The sequence below is a fragment of the Stegodyphus dumicola genome, chromosome X1, assembly GCF_044657685.1.
Source record: "Stegodyphus dumicola isolate Sdum_Otavi_A_Nest chromosome X1, ASM4465768v1".
Taxonomy (NCBI): Eukaryota; Metazoa; Arthropoda; class Arachnida; order Araneae; family Eresidae; genus Stegodyphus; species Stegodyphus dumicola.
The window spans coordinates 245,074,653-245,080,652 of NC_140780.1; the positions used below are offsets into that span (position 1 = coordinate 245,074,653).

General features: G+C 36.6%; 1 protein-coding gene across 1 annotated transcript in view; it reads right to left on the reverse strand.

Annotated features, from left to right (window-relative positions):
• LOC118205250 (uncharacterized) overlaps nt 1–4,692 on the reverse strand; it is a 118,399-nt gene extending 113,707 nt beyond the window's left edge. The window contains exon 1 of the mRNA XM_085807374.1: nt 4,580–4,692. The gene's annotated coding sequence lies outside the window, so the exon portion shown is untranslated. The remainder of the gene's footprint in view (nt 1–4,579) is intronic.
• Nucleotides 4,693–6,000: the final 1,308 nt, after the last annotated feature.

The following is a 6,000-nucleotide window of genomic DNA, read 5'->3' on the forward strand; positions in this document are numbered from 1 at the left end:
GATACCAAAGCCATAACCCTCCCCTCATATCCCTACATATCAAACAGGATAAAACACCTCTTCCGATACTACAAAATGCTTTATTGTCTTGGAAATTACGGTGTATCAAGATAGTAAAAAATAAGGGTTATCAAACAGACATCTCAGCGGCACGGGTTTTTGGATCTGTCATGAAGACCTGTATGCAAGCATTTATTAGCTAAATTTATATAAGAAATACCATCTGTTAAAACATGGTGTGATCAATCAGCAGAACTACATCAAGACAAAGCAAGCAGCAACACGCCAAAATCTACTGTTAATTTCTTGGAAAAATTGGAACGAGAAACCGATACCAAAGCCATAACCCTCCCCTCATATCCCTACTAAATCTCTTGATCTATCACCAATGTATTTTTGCAGTTTTGGACTTTTAAAATCGGTTTGTTTAAAAGTCGACATACAACCTTCTTAGACTTTGGAAAGCTGTTCGAGAGCAAACAGGAAAAAACACCTCTTCCGATACTACAAAATGCTTTATAGTCTTGGAAATTACGGTGTATCAAGATAGTAAAAAATAAGGGTTATCAAACAGACATCTCAGCGGCACGGGTTTTTGGATCTGTCATGAAGACCTGTATGCAGCATTTATTAGCTAAATTTATATAAGAAATACTTTCTGTTAAAACACGGTGTGATCAATCAGCAGAACTGCATCAAGACAAAGCAAGCAGCAACACGCCAAAATCTACTGTTAATTTCTTGGAAAAATTGGAACGAGAAACCGATACCAAAGCCATAACCCTCCCCTCATATCCCTACTAAATCTCTTGATCTATCACCAATGTATTTTTGCAGTTTTGGACTTTTAAAATCGATTTGTTTAAAAGTCGACATACAACCTTCTTAGACTTTGGAAAGCTGTTCGAGAGCAAACAGGATAAATAAACACCTCTTCCGATACTACAAAATGCTTTATTGTCTTGGAAATTACGGTGTATCAAGATAGTAAAAAATAAGGGTTATCAAACAGACATCTCAGCGGCACGGGTTTTTGGATCTGTCATGAAGACCTGTATGCAGCATTTATTAGCTAAATTTATATAATTACTTCTTTTAGCCTCTGTTTTCATAAACTTGCGTTCATTATGATTACATTTACGTTATTAAAGAAAGCAAACTATCTTAAGTTATAAGCTAACATGTATCAAGTAACAAAAATTCTCATGTACAAACAAAGCCGTTCATGCCGCTAAGTCGTCTAAAACGTGTGCGAACAGATACTGTATTTTTCTTTGTAGAATTATTGTAGTGCATTCGATGATTTTTTAAAATTTCTATGAGTATCAGATAGTGACGTTAGATTGAAACTAATTATTTTGTCCCTTCGACAAGAACAAATGTATTCATGCATGACTATATACAAAAAAATTGGAACAGTACAGATCTTGGACTGCGATTACACTTTCCATTAAGTTAAATTTTGACTTCAAAAAAATGCGACAGCGCTTTGTTGATATGGCCGTTTTAGACTTAAGAACGCCAAGATGAGTAAATGCTTTGTAATTATTAACACTCTTTTTCTCATATCTTAGCTGCGCGATTATGAGACGTATTCCCTAATTTCCCTCTCTGATCTGTTACTTGCTGTTTTCTTTTATTAAGGTTTCTTAAAATAAAAAATAAAAAAAAAAATGCCTTTTTTACCCCTCCTATAAACTAGTGCACACTAGCGGCCCAGAGGTAAAGTGGCTGGTAGTTCCAGGTAGGTTCAATTCCAGGCGACCTGACTGCAAGCGCGCTTTCGTGGTTTTCCCCATGTGCAACGTGGATATGAACCAGTTTCCTTCAGAAAGTCATCTCCACCGTTAGACAGAAGACACTTGAGTGCTTTGCAGTAATAAAATAAAGCAAACCAAGCCAAACCCATATATAAATAGTGGAGTTTTTGACATCAACAGAAGTTGAAATATCTCAGATACGAAGCGAATAAATGCGTGAAAATTTCCCATGAAAAAGTAAATGCAAAACATAGGTGACAGCACGGAGAGGTGTGTGTGTGTGTGTGTGTGTGATTATGGCAAAGCCTGGAGGGCTATCTGCCTAAGGGGAGGGATGCCTTCGTGGAGGACTTTCTAAGGGAAACTGGCTCGTATACACGTTACACATGGGGAAAACCCCGAAAACGCCCATGCAGCCAGCCCGTTCGCGGGATTCGAACCTCGGACCGAACTACCAGTGTTCAGCGTCTTTACCGCTCGGGCGCTGGTGGGCACAGCACGAAGAGGAGTAAGGATTTAGTTAATGTGAGTATCAATGCTGTTATTCCGAAGAAGTTCATGCCACTTCTCTCGGATAGAAATCAACGTTTGCTTAACTAGCTATGACAAAGCAAGCGAAGGCTCTCTTCCTCTCTAAAGGAAGGGATATCTTCGTGGAGAATTCATTGGGAAACCTCTCATTGAGAAGGCTTCTTCACAAAATCAAATTAGTACTTTTGCCTTACAGAACAGACTGGTGTTGAGTGATGAGTTGACAGACATAGAATGAGTATTGTTTGTTCAGGTGAACTTTTATAGGTACTTCTTATACCTTTGGAATATGACATTCATTCTACAGCAATGCATTTAATGTGACAGCAAGAAATATTTTAAAAACAGATCATTCAAAATACTTAAAAATGAATTTTCCTCGCAAGAGTTTGATGCCACAGAATTGGTTCCAGTGCAGTGAACAGAGAATAATTAGTGAATGTAATTTAGAGTGTGTAACTACTGTTGAACCGTACATGTTAATTATTATATTCCTGCCTCTCAGCATAAATGTAAAAGTGCGCTAAAGGTTGTATGTAAGCATTCTTAGCAGAGTAATAAGACATTCAGTTCTTGATATTGTACTATTCTTGCAATCTTTGGAAATTGGCTCGCACTTTGCAGAATAACCTCAAGTAGAATTTCTGATATGAGAATGAATCAAGTCCCTTTCCCCCCAAGTGCATTATTAATGAGTCTTATTTATATGATTTTAAACATTTTCACAGGTACTTCATAAGTTCGTGTCAGTCTGGAGGCTTGGTTTGGGTTGGTTATGGCAAAGTACCCGAGGGCTATTTGCCTAAAAGGAGGGATGCCTTCGTGGAGAACTTTCTAAGGGTAAATGGCTCGTATACACGTTACACATGGGGGAAAACCACGAAAACGTCCATGCAGCCAGCCCGTTCTCGGAACTCAAATCTCGGACCGAACTACCAGTGTTCAGCGAATTTACCGCTCGGCCGCTGGTGGGCCCTGTCAATCTGGAGGTTTTGTAGATTCTCGTCTAAAATATCTAAATTAATATCTGATGTATGTTTAAGATTTGAATCATCTTTAAACTTAAATTATTCAATCAGTAGATTCTCAAGCCCCAGAAAAACATATTTTTTTTTCCTTCACTGCGAGACGAATAGTTTCATATAATATGTCCGAGAAAGCGGTATTTTTATAGCCGCTTACAGGTTTACCAATTGATGAACTTTCAGGAGACAAAAAAATTAAACAGCTTAGCTGCTAAGGCCGGCCAAAGAATATCGAAGCTTTACAGGCAAGCAAAATTTAGTACATAGTTTTTTTTTCTACATAAAGAGAACGAAATTCAAGTCGCGATTACTCTTCTCTATAGGTGGTCGCAATAGGGTTCATAACTATTCATGATTTTCAATACCGACATTTACTTATGGGTTTGGGTATTAGTCGGCACTCATCCATAGACAAACTATTGACACCCTTTCGGGTACTTACAGAAAATCCCGTCGACCATAAGAGACGGCGCCAATCGCGCCAAACCAAAAGAAAACCATTTACTAAATTCAAGAAAAAACGTTCTAGTCTTATTTTTCTTCCAAATTTATTATACTATCATTTAATTTTTCATTAAAAATTTCCATTTTTTTATTATTATTATTGCTTCTCAGTTTTTAAATAAAGCGCCATTTTGTGGCCATTAACACACTTTTTTGAGGCCGGTAAACCAATACTTAAACTGAACATGCGTCTATATTTTCGGTTTTATGCCATCCAGACCTAATATAAATAAATTCGCATCGATAAATCAGAAACACAATGTATCTAAGGCAAAGAAGTGTCAAAGGTAACCAATAAATTGTTAAAAATTCTGTACTAATCAACAAGTTAAAATATTCTGTTTTCATTAATTTAAAAAATAACTCAATAGATATATGAAATTTTAGAAAAGAAGAAACAGAGCTGCAAACGAAATACTTGTTACACGATGCGAAGTCACTGATGTACACCAATTACATTAAATATGGTTCTCTGATAACATTTTTTTTAACTAAGTTAAATACATTCAAAATATTGGATCTGGTTTTGAATCATTTACAGTTATTCTCGCATACTGTTTGGGTACTTGAAAATGAGATTCCCTGGTCTACCCGTATGAGAATTTTGCAGTTTATTTTTTAACATGAATCCAATTTGATTTCACTTCTTTTTTACTTAGCATTGTTTCTCATAGATGGCTCTAGTTCTAGTAGCACAGCATAGATTGGACTGCAAGTGATTTACTTGTCAGGCCACAATATAGAAAAAGTAGGACTTACGACCGATCCTGTGTGTATCGAAACTTAATCAGAGAACTACTTCTCTGTAGTGGCGATAATATAGCAGGGGAAACAAAATTCCAATGAAGAAACGTAATCAATAAGCAGATGACGACTGAGTGCTGCAGTGTTAAAGGTCAGAAAAACAAGTCTGAGCAGCTATGAAATTCACATCGCAGCTAGTGTCCCCATCTGTTGGTCGAATGAATTATCATTCCTCTTTCTCCTCAAAGCGGTCACCGATTTCAATCATTTGCAAATTTACAGGGAGTTTTTCGCATAGTGACTTACCATTTATAATTGAGATTGCAACTCTAAGGATTTCATGAATAAACTTTCTTATATTACTGTCGTTAATCCAGTTTACTGCTCTGTTCAACTCAGGTGGAATATTTATTTTTTGCTTCTTACTGTAACAACAATGATTTGGATTTTTCTGCTTTTGTTTTATCAGTGGTGTTTTCGGTGACTGTGGGGAAATCTTCCTTCGCGAGGTTTATCCTTAGCTTCTGGATTACTGGCATTTTTCTTTTTATTCTAGAAGTTTCTTATAGGCCGGACATCCGCGGTAGAAGCTAAAGTAAACGCCCCGACAGAAAATGGAAGAGTATTTCTTAGATTCCTTTTTTTCACAAAGGGAACTTCATTCCGGTGAAGACCGAACTTCACGCGCCTTTCTTTGTTGAAACAAAAATGCTGGATGGGCCCAAACCTCTGGCATTTATAGTACTAGGTCGGGCGTTATCTGCGTGGAGAAATTCAAACATTAATATTATGAATGTTATTTACTTGGTAGATCACAGCTACTAAAAAAAAAGATGTACACCGTTTCCAAGGTCAGGTTTTACTGTCTTCTTTCACGAGAAAAAAGGTGCGAATTTTGTTTTCCCTTGATCTGGATATCACTTGTTGCGAATACTACTTATATATACTTTTTTTAGAATAATAATAAAAGAATGAGTGATGGTGAACGGCTCATAACAGAAGATAGTTTTGATTTTGGTTCAGACAATGAAGCGAAAAATTTTGTAAATGATTCTAGCAGTTGTGAATATGCATCATCTGACTTCTCTAGCTATGAGGAAAGGGAGAGTTCCGATAATCTAACTGAGGTTCGACATTTTTATGCAATTGATGCTAGTTAATTTTCCGTCACAACCGCTGCAATTACCTTTCACAACGTATATTACTGTTCATTTGATTTTTCAGGAAACTTTTAATATGATTTCACAGTTTCTTCGTTTCTTGGTAATTTCGGACACTAATAAATATGCAGGTGAACGTATGAGAAGCAGTAATCCAGTATAGCATAGTAAGAAACTGGTAATCAACGTAGAAAAACGAACTTCATGTTTTCCTCTTTTAGAATAGTTTACAAAGAACTGTTAAAAAGCTTTCTTGTTCAGTAATATTGGAGTGGG